A 20,678-nucleotide genomic window follows, 5' to 3' on the forward strand; every position below is an offset into this window, starting at 1 on the left:
GATATTCAAACTGTAGAGCTGAATTGGAATCGTAGAATGATCCGAACACGATGCCTCTAGTAAAATCATAGCTCAGTCATTTATTGACGAATTTCAAATCTATTAGCGGCACTAGAAACTCCAGACTGTAAAGATTTATTCGGTATCAATAGGTTTGAATCTATCGATAAATTAATGAGTAAAGGTTTTTCAAACATTTCCAATTCGCCGTTACACATTTTACCAGAGGCATCGTGTTCGTAGTGTTAAGCAGCAAATTTTTACCTGAGATGTTTCAAAAGACCTGATAATATCGATAACCGCACAGCCCTTGGCATAATGGTTTAGAAAATTCCAAAAATGGCCAGAATTGGGGGAATCGCTTTGAAAATGTCAGCAAGCTCAATTAAGCTCAAAATATCAGCACACGTAGTTTGAACTATAAGGAACAACTTTGCTGAAGACAGCATCACGATTCAAGTTGTGTGTATTGAGTGCATTCTGCTCGTATATTGCAACAAAGTACAGGCAGTTCATGCAACGTATCAACGAGATTACCACTAAAAATAAAAGTTCATATTTTCCACAGGCCAACATCCAGCCTCGTGTATTTTGGAGCTATAACCACTCTCTGGAAACTTTTTTATGATCAATAGAGTGTAGGAGAGAATTTTTTTCGATTGATTTTACGAGAAAAAAGTTACAACATGTTAAATTTGACTATTTTACTATTGCTGCTATTATATCTAAAAGCACTGTATATTTTTACCAGCAAGAATTTTATTTTCTCTAGAACTTTGTCTCAGACGTCATTTCGATCAGAAGAGACGTTTTCATGTTAGAATTGAAAAATAAAAAAAAACGCTATTCTGAACACATCCAAAATGGTTGAATTTTTAAAATGTGAATGATTTTCCATAACACAATTATGCAAAGTTTTATGCAAATAGTTGAAGGTCGAGTTTTTCCGATTCGTCATTTGGCGTGGAAATGCTCAGGTAAGACAGTTTACGTCACATGCAATATTCCAAAAATTCCCTGTGTAGCTTCTGTAGGAAAACGCCTATTGTAAATTCGTTATCATAACGGCAAAAATTTGCAGTGAGCTAGAAAAAAAAATGTCCAATGAACCGTGAAAATGACCCTCATTCAGCACCATCCAAGTGCAAAAAAAAAACAAACAAACATTTGAACTATCCCATACAGCCCCGGCAGAATGGATGATGGCATGTCTTTCTATGTACCGATCAAAAATCGATTCGACTAACCTTAAAGTTTCGCAAGGCTATGGCTCGCTCCAACATATGTCGAACAATGCGAAGTGTTCCTATGTGAGACGAGGGAGAAAATGCCAAAAACTTTCCGTTGTTTTTTTTCCCGAAGCTCTAAGCGTGGCAAGCGATAATAAAATTATTGATAATGTTTGCACAACAGAAAGTCAATATATTATATTATTTTGTCGAGGTTGGAGTTTTACTGCAAGCGTATGTATGTGTGTATTTAAGCGGAAACGGTTCAGCGGTTGTTTTTCCTCCGAACATGTTATCGATACGACTGTGGGTGTGTCCAGTTGAACCTTAAAGATCCTTTGAAATCAACTGCAGCAGCTCAGCCGACATTATCAATCCACCGCAGCCACAATCGAAAGGCGGGTATGGAGTGACCTCGATTTTCCATGACGCTGGGGGCGTTGCTGCCTACCGGGATAATGCCGTGGGAAGCGAAAATCCGGATCTCTTTTACAGTTCAATAATCAAAGGAATGTTCTGCGTCCGGTGCAGAAAATTGAGTTAAATCCCTTCGGGAGCCGAACGGTATCGACGATGACGAGCGGAGTGGGTGGGAAGGGCTTTCTGCTTGAAGTCTTTGGTTAATTGGTGTGGAATGTAGGATGATATGGGGCCTTGCTTAGCTCAGTTAGTGAAAAGTGGCGGGATCGATTTTCGGGTTGTAAAATTTCACGACCACCCTGTGCATAGAGTAGCATTGTTCTTGTCATACAATATGCGAATGCAAAACTGGTACAAGCATAGAAAGCACTCAATTAACAAGTGTGGAGGTGCTGAAAGAGCAACAGAGTAGAAAACTCTTGAACCTTCGAGAGAATAAAGAATCCCAGGTTAAATCCTATTCCTTCTACGATTTAGTATAGGCGCAATATGTCTTCAACCAGTGCGTCTTCATAAATTACCATCCGTTTGACCTGCTTTAGTCGTCGAAAAATGTCTGCCTTCGTAGTCGACCTGGAGGCGGTAGATAGATCTGTAGAAAATAAAATATTCAACAACAGTACGGTAAGGTATAGTGAGTAAAGCTGCTGCCGCCGCCACCATCATGGCGCAAAATTTTGCGGAAACTCTTCCGTGGTCTTCCTCGTTCCCCGGCAGAGAGCGCTCCTAGAGAGCTAAATTTATTCCCCGCGCCAGAAAGCAGGAAGCCAATGAGTTACTTTTGTAATTGAAAAGCACCAGCTTGAACAGCGAAGAACGAAAGTAGGCAAAGACGTTGGGGTGGAACCATTTCGCGATTACTTGTTAGTCGCACAGCAAATACCGTCTTGCCTGCGGGCGATCAATCACGCGATACGATGCATGCGGTGTTTGACTTAACATAAACCACACCGATTTCGAAATCAGGGCTGTCGCAAATGTCGATAAATTTGCAAATTTTCAAAAATCGCCGAAAGCGTCAAACATGTCAAAGTTTTCGATAAATTTGTTTTGAGCATATGTAAACGGTAAACGCAGCTCGTTATAGCTCTGTGTAGCCAACTGGAGGGCTTTGGCAACAAACGCAGTTCGTGAGTGCTGGGAACTTTTGTGAGTTTAATTGGAAAAGTTGCCTTTTTTCCACCGACAAAACTCTGAAATGAGCGAGGTCTACCGCAGAGAAAAAAAAAAGTCAAGAGGAACAGAAACCACAGTTTGCATCGGCATTTTTTTAAACTACTCGCTCGTGCGTGTGTTTTCAACCCTTTTGCTAACTGAAAGAATGATTGCCGGTGAAATTTCCAAATTGGAAACGATTCAAGAGCAACATTTTGCATGAAATCTGTCGTCGATATGCTGACAAACATAACCACGAGCAACAAAAAGTTCAACCTCCAGGATACGAAGGGTTCACTCGAATTACCCAGTAACGAAGCATGTTCGTTTGAAATATCACCGCGTAAGTGTACTGTTGCTTATCAATGCTTATTATACCTACGTTATTGAAGTCGAAAGATTCCCACCCTACTGTATCCTTTTGAGACTACAACACTTCTGAACATCTTCATCGACGAATGCCTGCGAACATAAATATATGCCGAAGGAGATGAAACTTTCAGTAGCCTCTTAGTATTTTTCCTCGAAAATGGAACCATCCAGTTCTCTTATCTTTCCATCTCACTCTCTGAGCCTGTTGTATCAAATGTAATAAAATATTTGCCGCTACAGCACAACGGCTTTTCCATACAACGCGATATCTTCAGAGGATCGGCTTGAAACATGGTTTGGCTGAGGAGCACGATAGGCGCTGGGATTCGTTAGCAATGAAAATAAAGGTTTTACGACCTGTTTAGAAATGTGATGTGTTTATCTAATATTTAGAAAATTCTTATTTGAAGAACACGATTCGCCTTTTCGCCGAGGGCTTGCGTCGAAAAGGATTCCAGCCTCAGTTTTCCTTCAGCCGATTATTGTACATGCGAAGCAATCCACTTTGTAGTGATAGAATTTCTAAATTAGAAATCCGATTATGCCAACACGTGCTGCAAAACTAAATTTCTACGAATTTGAAACGTTGAACCATGTGGGTCATACCATATGATGATATGATATGTTGAATAGTTCATTTAATGGCAACGCACGTAATGATGCAAAAGATATCAGTTTTCGCGTCAATTACTCCATAACATTTAGAGCACGGGGTAAATATGGTTGTCTGTAATAACTGAAAATTCTTCATTTAACACAAACCTTCTACGCATTGAGAGGTAGGTAGAGGAAAACAAGACGTAAGGCTTTCACAAAGACATAATCAACCCAACTTGTGATCCATTTAGAATAGCCATTTTGCTTCTAATTCAAAACGCATTTTGACTTCAACTGTGTCGTTCATCCTCAAATTATGTATGGGTTTTTGAGAATTATTAGACCCCCCCCCCCCCTTCCTCCGCAATTCTAGGGTGGATTTTTTTTCTACTTTCGGTACTGGTAGTATTTTTTGTTATGAAATCAAATTTAAAAAGTCTTAAAGGGAGCACACGGTCTCACTCACTTTGAATCACATTTTGTTGATCAAGACTTTTTAAATTTGATAGGGGAATTTACGTATTCTCGGCAACCTAAGCAGCGACCTTCTTTCTATAGCCTTTTTCTCTAAGGAACGCACACATATGCAGCATTGGTTTGTTTACAATCTTTTGCTGCCAGCTGCTCTAACAATTTCAGTCGAAAGAATTGTCAAAAACTGTTTTCAAACGCTTTTACAAAGCTCCAATCTTCTCTAGTGAGAGCGAGTATTGTCGGCAACCAGTTTTTCTTCGGCAACCGTTCCATTTGAACTGCATGTAAATCTGCTGTTCTATTATCGGCAACTCAAAATCAGCTACAATTTGTAGTGCGTGTGTTTCATTTCAAGAAAAAGATAGCTTTTTCTCAGTGGTAAAAATATAGTCAAATTGAAGCTGAAAGCATAAAGAATCGTTTGCAGGCATTTAGCGAAGTGTTTTCGTAAGAAAATCCAGTGAAAATAGTGTTTCAATTTGGGTTGCCGAAAATAGTCTGTTTTGCCGAAGCCGTCATTTCCCCTATTAAAACAAAAATACTGCCAGCACCGAAAATACCGAAAAACCATCCTACTCCTTTCATTGTAAGACACTGTTGGATTTTCAGTTAACTTCCCTTCCCACCTTCACCTTAAAATCTTAGTAAGATTTTGAAATTTGAAGACCCCATCGAAAGCTCTCAATTAATAGCTGTGGAAGTGTATCTAGAACACTAAGTTGAGAGCACGCAATAAGCTAATATGCAATCAGCAATTAGCTTGAAATGCGAAGAAGAAAAAGAAGTTGTTTCCTGCCGGGATAGCCTCGATCGCGCGTGATCTATTTTGCGGTTTTATTTAGAACATAAGAAAAGCGATACTGTCAGTAATGTGTGCAACCGAGTGCAAGAACATAGTTCAGTCTATTGTAGAAAATCGTAACAGTTTGGGATACATTATTGACTGCTTGCGAGCATGCTTGGCATGCACAGTTGTACACACCAACTGCTCATTTGTTAATAACTTTTCACTCAGTTGTTGAAATTTAGTTTTCTTTAAAGTAATTGATGGATTAGGATCATAGTTTAAGTAGACATGCAAAGATCAGGTAAATCTTATCATTTGAATCAACACCAATGAATTTTTACACCTAAAGTCCGAGATGTGCAGCGAATATTTCTCACTTCATTTTTGCAACGCAAAATCAAAGACAGTTTATTACTAGAATTAAAATCTTTTTTTTTTACATATCTATAAGAAGCTTAAACTCTATTGTATCGAATGCTTCAAACAGAACTATGTTTCGTCAACTCTGTGCAAAGTTATTAGCAAATGAGCAGTTTGCGAACAAAACTATGTATGCCAAGCATGCTTGCGAGAAAGTAATTTCTTTTAAATAGCATATTTAATCAGGGCTTGAACAATCGTCATGTCGGTCATAGCTTGTTTTGAGAGCCTGAACAATGCGTAAAGAGCAAATCGAAACATTGAACGTCGCGCGAAAGTGAAACCTTATGAAGGCCTAAGTGCTTGCTTGGCAGATTTGCTTGCTTGCTAAGAGGAAAAACGCGGTCCCAGGACCATTAATATTAAAGAGCTTTATGGTCAAATCGCTTGTTCGTCGTGTATTTTGCGAAACTTGTCATCGTCGTCGGTGCTGGGTTTGAATGGTTATAACAACTTGAGTAACGGTATGGTGTGATATGAGGGACTCGGTGGCCTTAGAGCGACCGTTTTTGCTTGTTCTGCTCATGAGTTGTATCTCAGGCCCATCCACATTCAAGATTCGTCAATCGTATCATTTGTTAATATGACTACATGGTAATAACAGCAACTCGATGATTAATAAGGAGCTCATTTGCCTAGTGGCAAACGGGTTTGCTTACTGAACAGAAGAACGTGGGATCGATCCAGAGCTCCTTCGCGTTGTATGATCGTTGAGACGTCAATTCAGCATATCGTTTACCAAAACGAACCCTGCTGCAAATCCAACACTCTTACCCAACATCCCAGTGATTCCTCGTGGAAGTGCAGCGGAGTCCCTGGCTTCCATCAAAGCGAGTGTCACGTCAACACATTCCTACCCATTCCTTCCTTGACCTGCGTTTGGGCGCGGCCGGCACTGGTATTGCCGAGTTTTAGATCACCAGTTTTTACAAATTGAGGATGAATTCTAGTCCCAAGCAACATCTATTGGTTCTCTGTGTAATTACAGCTGATCTGGCAATAACAGAGCAGCAACCGTGGGCGGTCAATCATGCTCATGCACAAAATTAGATCGCAAAAAGAACCACCGAACGATAAGATTCTTTTAATTTATTGTATTGACGTTTCGTAAGTTCGAGAGCTACAAGGTGTTTCAGAATGACAGAAACATGTTGTTGATCTTTTCTGTATTGCATATTTTCAAGAATGTTGAGGATTTCTCTCAACGCTTCCAAAACTCAACTAATAAAATTTCCACATAAGCCTAGAGCTTCCGTTTTGAAACCTAGTAGAAGTCACATAGTCACTATGAACGGAGTTCCAATTTTTTGGTCAAGTCAAGTGAAATATCTTGGATTAGTACTTTTTTTTAACTAGTTCGTTTATTTGGAAGGCTCAATCGCGTTAGCTTTACGGAGCCGATAGTTCATTGTTCTTTGTTTGTTATAAAATTAACAAAAAAGATAAGACAAACAAAAACCAATAAAGAGATTGGATTAGTACTTGACGAAAAATTAACTTTTAAAGATCACATTGAGGGCATTCAAACCAAACGTAACAAATCTATGAAATGTTTGTATCCTCTTATAAACCGGAAATCCAAACTTTGCCTGAAGAATAAACTCTTAATATTTAAACAAGTTTTAAAACCGGCCATGCGTTGTGCTTTATGCTGCTCTAACTTGGGGCTTTAGGCCGCTATAATCCTACAGTTGAGACGGCCCTGCCTTCAGTTCATCAAATCCAAACTTTTCAAGGTTAATATTGAGAAAATATTACATAAGCTTAAGTACCTCATTACTTCATCTACCCCCAGAGACGATTATGCTGAAATTCTAATACACGCTTGTAATTTCGAGTGAAACCTAGTCAACCAAACTAGCCACTCTCACGCTTTCCTAGCCCTTAAGGGATTTGACGAGTGTCCATAATCCATTATTATGCATTGCCTAATGAGTTACTTATACTAGAGTTCAATTGAAGCAAACGTTAAATTATGATGTCATAACCTTGAATCTCCATAGAATCAGCCAATGTTGACGATTGACAGAGGGAAGTTATAGTTATTTAAGTTAGTTAAGATCAGTTATAGTTTGATATTATTAAGCTTATTTTCAAAGCTTTCATGGGAAGTTTCTAAATGAAGTTTACCCGTCGCTACGCACCTCTAACTAAACAAGCGATCAGGGTGTAAAACATGAGTAGCTACGCACCCGGATACAGTGTTCTGCTAATTCAACGTTTTTAGAAGATATAGGGAGCAAATTAGCCTTTCAAAGGTACAATTTCATAATAGCCCCTTTAAACATAAACGCATTGAAGAGCGTTAGGTTCAATTAAATAACACTAAAAGCTTTCCTTAACTTGATATTAAAGAGACCATGGAGTAAAGGATGGGGTCAAATTCAGTAGAATATTTTAATTCCATCGAACGAAGTACAATATCGATAACATTTAATACAGGAGAATTTACTGTATATTGTGATAATTTATAACAAATATTTCCACTTGACTCATGTTTTTGAATATCAGTGACCAAACCCACTGAACCACCTAAAACTGATTTATTCAACCGAACCGAACAACATCCCCCAAAATGGGTTTCTCTCTGGTTTCCACCTTGTTCGTTTCTTCGTATCAATCTTCCTCGCCCGTAATGTTATTCACAAAACAACATTCACGCCATAAAATAATGATCATACATTTTCCTCGGCTCGAATCCTCCTCTCGTTTATATTATAGGGCTCACCAAACTTGCGAACACTTGTGTGCCACCAATCTTTATTATTTTTTTTTCCCTCTACAGCTTCTGCAGCTAAATTCAAACGCGAGGTTGATGTTGGCCTTAAAACACGACTCTCACGGGCGCGCACACAAACACACACACATACACATATACACACTAGCAAACAAACACGCGAATTTTCCACAGCCTACTGGTCCGCTTCCGTGCGAGAGCCTAGTGGCAAAAATCACGTCACTCGCTTTCTTTCCTCCTCTTCGGCCTCACAGCACAGCAGCAGCAGCCTGCTTCGGTTTTCGCCCAACCACTGCTGCTGACTCTTAATTTGCCAACTTGGATTCGAATCAGATCTTCCGGATCTTCGCTTATTAGGCTCACTTTTCTTCTTATTTTTTTTCCTTCGACGTTTGAAAACACGGATTGGGGTGGGGATCAAGCTCAACTCGCCTCACTGCAGTGGTGCACAACAGAGGAATTGAGGAACTTCTATAGCCTCTTCCTTTGCCCTCCCGTCTCCGGTGCACTATTATTCTCCCCTTTGTACACTCTGTTGGAATTTTTCCCGACACTGGTTCCTGGTTGTGGCCCGGAGCAATCACAATACTTCACGTTTTTTCAAGGGTGGTGGTTTTCCAGCAAACAATGTTGGAAAAAAGGAAAGAACGCAAGGCAGGTTAAGAACGAGGTCGCAGTCCTTCAGGATGTAGCAAAACAGGAATCCTTTGTTGTGTGCACTTCACTCACGAAACGACCGGATTTCACGGTCACACCGAAAAGGAACCTCCCACACTCGCACGCCCGACGGATTCACACGGAACGGGTTCCCAGCAGTCTGACTCTGAGGATGGCTGGTTGGTTGGTTGGTTCGTTGGTTGGCTGGCTGACGTGAAGCGAACCTCTACTCCGGGAGAATGCAATGAGTCAATTGGCATACTCTCGTGTCGTCAGTCAGGGCTCGGCCGTATCCTGGCCAGTCAGAGTGTCAAAATCGGGTTCCGGAACCGACCATCAGAGGTCCTTATGCGATGAAAGGACCCGCGCAAGCGCCCTTTGGCACACAATTCTGACAGGACACCCGTCCCAACTGTCAGCTGCTTTTACGTCACAAGGTTCCTCTATTTCTCTCCCAGGAGATCCCGTACGGCGCAGACTCCTGCAGCGAGGGAGAGCGAGCGAGAGTGTGTGGGTCTGTCAAAGCAAAGTGGCTGACAGCCACCGCCGCCGTATAGAAGCAGCGGGTACAAGGCAGAATGCGATAAACGTGAAACTAGGATAAGCACGGGAGGTCATACTGGAGTGGCCCTGGGAAAGCCGAATGCGATGCGGTCGGTCATTTCGCAGGTCATCAAATGGGTTGGGGTGCGGTAGTGCGGAGAAAGTTTTTTTTTTACGAGCTACGGATTTGATACGGATGGATGGATGGATGGAGAAGCTTGGTGTAATGTAATGAGCGTTGCGGTAGAAGGCACGGCAGGGGTGGGGGGAAGAGATCGGAACGTTACGATAGCAGTTTAATGATCCTACTTGAGATGCATTCGAAGTAGCCTGCTCGGAGATTTTATGCGGAATTGTTTTGAACTGAAGAAATGGCGAATAACCCCCATGCCTTTACGCGAAGGGATCTTAGTATAGGAAAGTTAGAACGATTGCATGATAATTCAAACAGTTATTTTTAGTATCTAGCTGTTTGGGTGTGGTTTTTGGAAAATAAGACCAATCTATCGAATCAGGACTAAACTTACAGGAGCAAATTGATTGGTTTTTAAACTAGTTAAGGGATGGTCCATTAATTAAGTCACGCAAATTTGGCCCATTTTCAACCCGACCCCCTCCCCCCTTTGTCACATTTTTTGTATGGACCTTAATTTTTTTTTTTGTATGGCTTTTCACAGTTTTCAAAACCCCCCTCCCCCCTAAATGTGTGACAAAATTAATGGACGACCCCTAATCCAAATCTGGAACTAAGAAAATTATACATTGATTTCTTGATTCTACGAGTTTTGAGATTGGCCTTTGGCTGATCGGAGTGTGATTGGGATTGGTGATGAAGGTTCTGGTCAGGAGATAAGGAAAATTATATGGAAGTATCGTTATTCATATTAGATTGTTGTTGAGCTTTAGACTTGGCAGCACAACGTTTGTGACAAGGATGTTACAAAACTGCCATTGGATCTATTGATTTAAATTATTTAAGTTTATCAGAAGTCTCCTTAATAAAGAAACAACAACAACTTATTTAACTGCCCATAATCGCATAACAGTCCCATATGGATAGGAAATCAGGCAAAGATGGGACTGATATGCGATTATGGGAAGTTAAGTTTATTTTCAGCTCCTCGATGATGGAAATTTTTTAGATTTATAATATGTGCCCATATTGTCGTTTTCAAAAATGGCGTTTATCTCCTTAATTGAGGCCTAAATCGCGATTTGAGGAGTGTTGGGGGTATGAAATCTTTAATCGCGTTTATTTCTTTAATTAAAGCCTACATTGCGATTTAAGGGGTGTTTGGGTGATCGAAATTTGTGATCGCGTATATCTCCCTAATTGTTATTTTTTCATCGAGTCGATGAAGGGTGGAGGTTTTTACGAGTGAATTTTCGAAATCTTAGAACAGTATTGTTTATACAAATAACGACGCAATATAGTTTTTAATATGTATAATACATTTTTAAGCAGTAAAATTGGAAGAGCGATTGATTTTATGCTTATGAAACATGGATAATTACAGATCATGGGGATGCGATCCTTTCCAGTTATTTGTTTGATTTTAACTCATCTTCTTCTTCTTATTCGCATTTCAAGCATATTGCTTAGTGCATATTAGCTTATTGCGTGCTCTCAACTTGGTGTTCTAAATGCACTTCCACAGTTTCGATGCCAATACCAATGCATGAATTTGTATATTGTGTGGCAAGCACAATGATAATGCCCAGCAAAGTCGAGAAAATTTCCAACCCAAAAGATTACCTCGATCGGACCGGGAATCGGCTTGATAATACCGTGCCTTTACTGACTAGGCTATGAGGCCCCCTTGAATCTCGAAACTCAATCTTTACCAAATAACGTCTTGAAAAATTAATTGAGGAGCTCAGCTAGCATGCTGACAACGAAGGCACTTCATATTTTTTTAAACCGTGATCAAAGTGCACATTTGCCATGATATTTCTGCGCAAATTACCTTCAATAGCAAAACTTCACGGAAAAAATGGTAAAGATGAAAGTATATTCAACAAAATGGCTCAAATGTTAAAAAATAACCAATGATCTTTATTCTTTGCAATTTTTTTATCTATTACACATCCATTTTACAGTCATCCCACAATTATGGGCCAGCTAATAATAATTATGTTTTCGTCAGCTCACCATACAAGTCAACTGGAAGTGATCTTCAAATGTGGAGCGATTATAAGAAATATATCAAGTAGGGGAAATGGCTCTAATGTTGGCCTATGGATCTAAGGTTGGGCCCATTGCTAAAAATCTGCTATTTATCAATTTTATCTAGATGATCGCGTCATTGGGACGGTACTAATGGATATTTTTGGTCGCTATTGAAAATTTAGTCGATGGCTGAAATTATGTATGGGCCCAAATTGGAGGTATTTAGGCCGACATTACATCCATTTCCCCTATCAACTTAATGATTTCTTAAGAAATTTCGGTCAAATTACCCAATTAGCTCAATAGCGTTCGTTCATAAAAATCCCATGACACAATTGCCCATTAGGTTCTCGGGCTTTGCAAACATAAGAGGCAAGCTTAGTAAAGTGAGGCAAATTTGATTTTCTTAGTACCTATCTCGATAGTATCATTTACTATTGCATAACCAATATTTGTAAGGTCACTAGGCCGAACGCTATTAATCTGAATGGGGATATTTTAAACCGAATTGTAAAGATTGAGAGATCTAATTAAGACATTGTTTAAAAAATCTATTACTTGATACAAATGAGAGCTAAGGAAATTTGATGAAGACCTCGGAGTAGGAAAATGTTTGAACATTCCGTAGTCAAAACTAACAGAGATCTTAAAAAAATTCTAAAGCTGTGAGATTTGTTAGGAGCATTAGACTGGGTTTTTTTTTCTGTATTTGTTAAATATTTATGAAAACAGTAAAGCCTTAGATTTAAAGAACAAAAAGAATTGGATTTTTTTTAAATATGGGATTAAGAAAAATACTTAAAATGTGGAATATTAACAGAACAGATTAAAAAAACAGATTGGTCCTGTTTTCAAGGCTCTGCAAATTGGAAGAAGGTTCAGAGCTCCAGAAACAAAAAAAAACATCATAAAATTCTTAGGATAATACCTAAGAATTTTTTAGGAGAATTTAAAAGGCATATATGTTAATACAAGGAAAATGCTGATTTGCAGTCGATTTATGTGTTTCTGCAAATGTCTAGTATAAGAATTTAATTCGTTTGTCTTTTGTATCGCTTTATTAGTTTTTGTTTGTCTTGTCCCCCGTCTCGATGAGTCTCATCGTCGCCACAGCCGGTCGAACACCAGACGAATCTAGAACCACACTACCGTTCATACTGGCGACATCGCTCTGATAAGACAACGAAACCCTACCCCCAAGCTCCTCCCTTTTTCCTATCCTTCGGTAATGTACCTCTCTAACATCGGGTAAGCCGCGAGTATTCGGCCCAAGACATAGAATGAAGGCCAGTGTTACAGTACTCCGGTAGCGGTAGAGCCAAAACTGCAAAACTACCAAAGCGGACAAAATCACAAACACTTACAGGCATGTGCACCAACAAAAGTTAACAGGGTTGAATCTCATTTTGACTTATGATTTATTCATCCCTTCATAACGCCCACATTCCTCCTTCCTAGCTCCTGGCTCTTCTTGTTCCTTATTGCTCTTTCGCTCCTATCCACTACTCACTAAACAGCCATAGATCTTCTTCTCTTCGGCGTCGCAAGAGCGTCCGCCCATCACGTAAACAGGAACGTTCTCACAGTATATTTCTCCTCTTCATCGTCGATGTTGCCACCGAAAGGTTTACTGCACGGCCTCGCAGCTCCGGTGTACCTCGTCGACGTACGGATGTCACGACGCACCGTGTTGCAGTCGACGTCTGACCGGCGATTCGCCGAACGTACACGAACACCCGTCGTTCCGCACTTCCGCTTACGACCGTCGACTTGGCGATCGCTGACCGTGCTACTGGCAACTCGCCGAACGTCCCAAACACTTGACGTCTCACGGATCTCCGTTGCTTAGGCAACACGCCGAACGTAGGATGGTTTGCCGTTACACGGACCTCCGTTTCTGGCGTCGGAAGCTTCCGTCTTCGGCCGCCGTCCTGCCAGAATTCGTCGAATGAATTGCGACCACTTGCGTAGGCGACTCAGCAATAGGAGAACAATGAATTATAGGCTCCATAAAGCTAACGCGATTGAGCCTTAAAAATAAACGAACTAGATAAAAAGAAAAAATGCTCAGCAGAATAACTACAAAATTCTGATAAACATCCTAAGGGAGTTCTAACCAGAAGTAAAAAATAATTCTGAAATAATGTCCTAAGGAAGTCTGAGATGCATTCCATGGAATTTATGGGGAGAAGGATGAAATTTCTGAATTGAAATCCTAGATAATTCTAAAAATAATTCCCTGGATGTTGTGAGAAGAACATCGAGGAGAATTCGAATAAGATTCTGAGTTGAATTGTATGGGGATAATTTGGAGACTAGCAAGTGAATTTTAAAAATAATTCCAAGAGAATTTTAGAGATAATCCAAAGATAATTATTAACAGAATTTATAGGGTGTTCTGAGGTTAATTGGATCGTGGATTCCTGAAGAAAGTTTTCTAGTCTAGCTTATTTTACAATACTGGAATTCCCGAGGAAAGTTTTCGTTAGTATTTTGAGAATGTTTTCAAAGGAATTTAATTCTCAGCATAATACTAAAAGAAACCTATGGAGATTGTTAAGGGAGTTTTATGGGAATTTCGAAGAGAAGAGTTCTAATGGTATTTTCTGGTGAGTTTTTGGGAGAATATCATGATTATTCTAATCAGATAATTATATAGGAAAACAAATGCATTTGGAAAAGTAACACATAAGTTGATAAATTTGAAATCTGCATTACTCAGAGATCATGGAAATTTAAAAAAAAAATCCACAAACTATATAAACTTGTTCATTTATAAAAAATAAAAAATACAATTGATGATATATTAGGTTTTATTGATTTTTCCCGGTTGTCCCGTAGAATTCCCGGGTTTTTCCCGATTTTCCCAGTTACTTTTAAAATTTTCGGTTATTTTCCGGATTTCCCGGTTTTCCCAGTTCGCTGGCCACCCTGTGTCTCCCAGAATCTCTTCACTCATGCCAGGGCAAATAAAAAAAAAAACATTTTAAATCTAATATAAATAGCTGCTTAGATGCTAAAAGATAGCTGAACGAGTATTGATTCTACCAAGCAGATAACCGCTAATAGACTCGGAACTGACAGCAGCAGTAGAACGAAACAGGCGAGAAACTGAAAGGATATGAAAAACGTTCTCATCGACTGAACGATAAGATCCTAAATCAGTGAGTGAGTCGACTTTGGCTCAGATTCCACTCATTTGGATTGATTGCCGGATAACCGGATGCATTTGTTGGGAAATGTATAGCGGTTTAAATAAATCACTTGAAAATTTGTGAGAGATGTTCCGGATTTTTTGGGGGGAATGTCAAAAACTGATTTTTTTCATCGCTTGTATCTGTTATGGTATAAAAAAAAATATAAATTCATATTTTTTCCTGATACTAGAATTAATGCTGGTCACAGAATAAAGATCTATTGAGAAACAACCGAGATCTAGCCATTTCCTTGAAATCGGATCCTGTAAAGTGAACACTAATCTTTTTAATCACGTTGATATGGGTATCAATCCTCATGATTTTTAAGCGCGATGTTTCCAGAATCGTTTTCAGCATCACAAGTTGCGATGGCCATCCTGCAGCATTTTCTGGGTCCCTGTAAGCCATGCGGGTGTCCGGAACCATGTGGGTGTCAAACTTTAAAATTTCGCAAGCCAATGACAATGGCACCTTTTTCAGGTCCACAGCTTGCCCCGGTTTCCTTGAAGCAGGTTCTGGATGAAGAAATTGGCCACTTCCCCCGGGGTACGCGAAATCTGCTCCAGAGTAACTGGTACAAGCTGTGGACATGAAAAATCTACCATTGGCATTAGTTTGCAAAATCTTGAAGTTTGACACCCACTTCCCTCGGGGAACCCAGAACCTGCTTCAGGATGACCAACACAACTTGTGACTCTGAAAACGATTTTGGAGATATCGCACTGAAAAATCATGAGAATTGATACCCAAGTGACCAGATCTCGGTTGTTTCTCAACAGACCTTGGATCTGTGTCCAACATTAAATTTAGAATTGTTTCTTGTATTAGGAAAAAAAATAATTCGAATAAATTTTCATACCAGAAGAAAAGACAAGCGATGAAAAAATCAGTTTTTGTCATACCCACTGGTCACTAAACATTTTCAAATGATTTATTAAAACTGCTATAAATTTCACATCAAATACATTCGGTTACATCAAATTTGATTTATTTGTCAAAAAAATAATTGAAGATGGTAATTTCAAATAACAGACTGGAGTGGTAATTTTTATACGATAGATGAGGAGATGAAAGTATAGAGTTGATAGTTCCGTTAAAGTACGGCAGTGTGAAATTGTTTATATAGAGAGTAGAAAGCGAGCAAGGACAACGTTTATGAATGAAGGTACAAATCGGTTTGATCATCTCTCTTTACCAAACTCCCCCGTTGGATAGGGATGGTGAAGGGTATTCCCCCCGCCACCACTGGCAAAAAGAGATGATCACCGACACGCACAAGTGATGATCATCTCTTTGAAAAATGCCAGCTACGCCGGCCATAAACCTATCGTTTCCAACACTCCACTATAAAGCATGACATTAAGCCCGCTAACCAGCAACAAGGTTCAAAAACTAGCCAAGGGGAGGGAATTCGATAAATATTCAGATTCAGAAAAAAAAGTTGTCTCACGGCAAAACCATCGGCCGAATCGTCAGTGAATTCAGACAATTGATAAACCAATGCCCCTTCAGACATACGCACTAACTTCTGTAACCAGCGAATTCGGAACTGGAGAAATTGTGTAACATAATTTTACCAGAACACTCTTGCATTCTATGCTGCAGCTAGTCTACCTACATTTGATTATCTCAAGCGTTTTTTTTTTTGCTTGTAGAAAACCACCCACTCAGCCACAACTGCTGCGCTGCGCTGGTTCTGTTGTGAAAGATCATTGCAACACGAAACAATCTAGCTTGCTTCCAAGAATGATAAACGGCGAACGGCGTCGTCCTGCTGCCTGGCGAAATATACAAGGGAAGTAGGGGTAAAATGAACACATGACGCTTGTAAACATTTCAACCAATTCAGCACACAGGCAATTGGCAATTCAATTGATGCGTCTTCTACCCTTTCAACTGTTTACATTTACAGCCTTTGGATGATTTCACCGTTTAAAAAGTGTTATTCTTAACCCCACTTCTCCTACACCTACGTGTACGCCTAGGTGGGGATTCCTCGTTGTTAGTGGGTACGAGATGATGAGCGGATGAGCGTTTACGGTATTTAGTTTTTGGCTACCAGGGCGCACCACCACCGACCAGTCGACCTCCGGCCCATGCATCATCAGCCAAGCCAGGTGGGGTAGGTGAATAAAAGCAGCAACTGTGCATAACCTAGGCCAACGACAACGACGTGCAACTTGGTTGGTGTAGTTGATTCCCTTGGTTGGTATATGGCAAAGTTTAGGGATGAAAATTTGGGTAATTAGTTCGTACATACGTTTTGAGCAGAGGAGCATTCGCCAACACACCGTTCCCGAAGGAATGGCAAGAGTATATTTTCCGTTGATGACTAAATTGGGCTTGTTTTGTGATGGAGATGTTTAGTTAGATACGATGCATTTAATTGTTCTTCGATTGTCGTCATTTGTGTGGAATAATGGGAAAATCAACTGTCTTTCGTTTCTAATAATCAGGGGTTTCACATTAACGGAGAATACCTTCACTGATGTAAATTTTACAATTTTCTAGAGGCTCAGATTTTGAACACTGGTGAGAACCAGCAAAAGTTAAAACCTCTTTCCTGTCTCAACAAAGAAAGTTGAGGTCTTGAATCTTATGGTTCAATGAATAAAATTCCAAATTTCAGCCTGCCAGACACGGCCATTCGATTATTCCCCCCAAAATTAACGTCCAAATCACGTAAACGTGATTCTTCATCAATTATTCCACGCTTCCTACAAGATAGATAATGCCCAACGACACATTTCCAACACACAAACGCCAGCAAGAATTTGCACAGAAGATAAACAATTCCTATAATCGGTTCGACAATCTCAAACAACGCAAAAACGATGTTCGATCAGCTCCATCGGCCCCTCTTCTCCTGTCTCATTCTACAACAAAATTTAACTTTAGAGCTGGCTACACTTCTCACTCCCACTTCAACTCTTTCTCCTTGGGTAAATGCAACGAAACAATATCCGTTTCAGCTAAAATGAGATAAACCAAACCGAACGATACTCGTCGTTGGTACCTTGGCTAGGTATCTACCAAGTCGTTTCAAACTAAACGACGAAACGACGACGTTGAAACAATGAGAACAAAATCGTCGTTGCACACACACAGCCACACACAAAGTGTGCAAGCCAAACTCTTCGCTCCGCTCAGGTGCAAGGCCACTAGCTCCCCCCTCCCCATAACCCCTTCCGGTTTCCTTAGCCTGCAATTGTTTTGTCAGTGAAGGCAAAACAAAAAAAGCAGTCAGTGTAGCAAAAGAAAGTTGCAGACTCGAGAAACTATTTCGACTATTTGCCCCGTTTCCAAGCGGCGGTGAAGAGATTCTCGAATCCATTGGGAAAATTGCTTTCATTCTTCGTCAGCAGAGCGAAGCAACTCGGTACTGTACTGACTGAACTCGATTGCAAGAACAATAGTAAACGATACGATTCTCCAGTTTTTTTTTCCTCCATAAAATGCTTGTTACTCGGCGTGGGGTGGGTAGGTACTTACTTTACCTTCGTCCGCTTCGGATCTTACTTACTATTTTGGCACTGTCTGCAGGCTACGTAAAACAATGACTCACCTGAAAAGAGAAAGGAAACACAAGCACGAAATATTAAAAAGTTGGAAAATTGGCAGAATGGCTGAGATAATGTCACAAGGAAGCAGCAGCAGGGAACACGGAGGCACTGCGAACGAAATTAGATAAAAACTTCCCGCTTTTGCTAGGGTGGGATGACTGAATTTAGCCATACTAAATTTAGCAATCTGAACTACTTTTACTACCTTTATTCAGGACGCTAAAAATATAAAAAAATGAGATGCACAATCCTGCATCTATTTTTGGCGAAATTTTGCAATTGATCGCGAATATCTCTCGATAAATGCCTCCAATCAATTATCTCTTTTACACATCTTTCACCTACCGATTGTGTTAAAAAATAATGAAAAAATATTGCATCTTTTTAAAGTTTTCGTCATTTGCATAAAAAATGAGGCATTTCTATGATGGGAAAGAGGTGATTTGCCTAACACAGATTTCAGTCCCTAGCAGTGAAAAACCGGACGGTACTTCTATTTATTCTTTAAGATTCGAATAGTAAGTCTCTCCTTCTTTACATACTCGAAAACAACACATATTTTCTAAGCTCCGTCCCATTCATAAAAACGCGGTACCGTCTGATTTTTTTTTTATTCTTTTTTTTAGCCACATCTGGGCTAGTTCCCTAGTTCAGCATCAGCACCTGAATATTTCAGTGCTAGGTACTGATATCTGAAATCTGTGATAGGGAAATCTTTTTTTTCTCACTACAGAAACGCCCCGTTTCTTATCCAAAATAAAGATGTGCGTCCACAAAATGCACGAAATCTAAAAAAAGCAATATTTCGTAAAGTTGTGTTTGCTCTATTGATAGCTATTGATATTCATCAAAAATAGGTACAGAATTGTGCACTCCATATTTTTTGCTTATTGTTGTAGCATCCTGAATAAAACCCTACTCAATTGCAATTTACTTTGATGCGATGTCCAAAAATTCAAACCCCTTTTTTTCGACGCATCATTTCTGGTTGTAAAAAGCTTTTTTTTGCCTTCCCTTTGCCAATTCTATTTCCTTTTGCCAATCTAAAATTAAGCGTTGCAAAAAAATAGGCGTGAATTTTTAGAAAATGCATCAAAATAAATTACACCTTAATAGGTTTGAATCATATCACACTGCATTCAGATTCGTCGGCGTCGGCTAAACTCGTTAATGTTGCATTTTTAATTGTCTCACTAAAATCATGTTATCACGGAGAGGTGATCCACACCGTTTGCTTACGCTTTCTCGGAGTCAAAAAAAAATTGGTGGGGTTGTGTACAAGACACGACGACATGGTTGACGTAGACTACGTTAAGCTGTTAAGTAAATTCTCGTGCATTTTTCTAGATATTGATTTTAAATACAGTAGAAATAACCTATGATTTCGGTATTAAGATAGTTTGAATTTCCTACTTAGTAAAACTTGGTTAAATTCAGAACCTCATAAAAATGCGAATACAAATTCAACTCCTTTTGGTTCCTAAATAATAATCAGATATGAAGCATATGAAGGAAGGCTTTCTTCAGGTGATTCCTTGAAGCGTCTAACAATAATGGCCGTCATGATGACTGATATTCCCTATCGCTTCAAGATTTCTAGAGCACAAATCCTAGACGCTGTTGTGACATCACTTATGAAATTGGAACTCCTTGAGTACTGCACTACAGCAAACGTGAAGTTCCAGTTTCATTTTTATAAGTTTTGTGAGAGTTGATATTCGTGCTCTTGAAATTTTTATGTGGTAATGAGATGGATCAGAAATAAGGTTTCCACAGCGATCAACCTTCAGAACGCTAAAAAAATCATTCATTCATTAATTCATTTTCCGTCAGATGTCACTGCTGTTGTTTGCGGTGACATCTATCGGAAGTTACGCATAATCTGTTTTCCGTTAATTGTTCATAGAAGGCAGTGCAATGCAAAACATGTCTGGTATCTCTTAATTTGCATTTAGATTAACGTCCGAAGTCCCTTCTTGTTTACATATTTTGCTCAAAAAATACTTTATAAGCCCCGCCCCTGAAAGGATTTCTCACCTTTTTTTTATAAATGGGACGGGGCAGAAAGTATCTATAGTGCAAAATATGTATCTGGATGGTAATCTAAATGCATATATAGAGGTACCAGACATGTTTAGTAGTGTGAAGTACTCTATTTTGTAATCTATGAGAGGGAAATCACAAATCGAATGTCATCAAAATACATGCCATATTGAGATTGAGCTCGAGATAGAATTTTCTCTCATAACTTTAATTTTGTTGGCTCTCTGTTTTTGTTGTTAAGGTGTGGGGGGGGGGGTTAATGGTCTAAAAAACGCTACGCTATAAATGGATCGTCCCTTATTTTACTTCCAAGT

At 39.6% G+C, this 20,678-nt stretch overlaps 2 protein-coding genes across 4 annotated transcripts in view; both read right to left on the reverse strand.

Moving 5' to 3' along the window:
* LOC135703384 (splicing factor, proline- and glutamine-rich-like) overlaps positions 1–9,755 on the reverse strand; it is a 76,317-nt gene extending 66,562 nt beyond the window's left edge. Inside the window, exon 1 of the mRNA XM_065224582.1 lies at positions 8,136–9,755. The gene's annotated coding sequence lies outside the window, so the exon portion shown is untranslated. The remainder of the gene's footprint in view (positions 1–8,135) is intronic.
* Positions 1–20,678, reverse strand: part of aPKC (protein kinase C iota type) — a 499,255-nt gene that overhangs the window by 378,202 nt on the left and 100,375 nt on the right. The window lies entirely within an intron of this gene.

Source organism: Ochlerotatus camptorhynchus, unplaced genomic scaffold (assembly GCF_037179485.1).
Source record: "Ochlerotatus camptorhynchus isolate MF236.1 unplaced genomic scaffold, CSIRO-AGI_Acam_v1.1 ptg000021l, whole genome shotgun sequence".
NCBI classification, from domain to species: Eukaryota; Metazoa; Arthropoda; class Insecta; order Diptera; family Culicidae; genus Ochlerotatus; species Ochlerotatus camptorhynchus.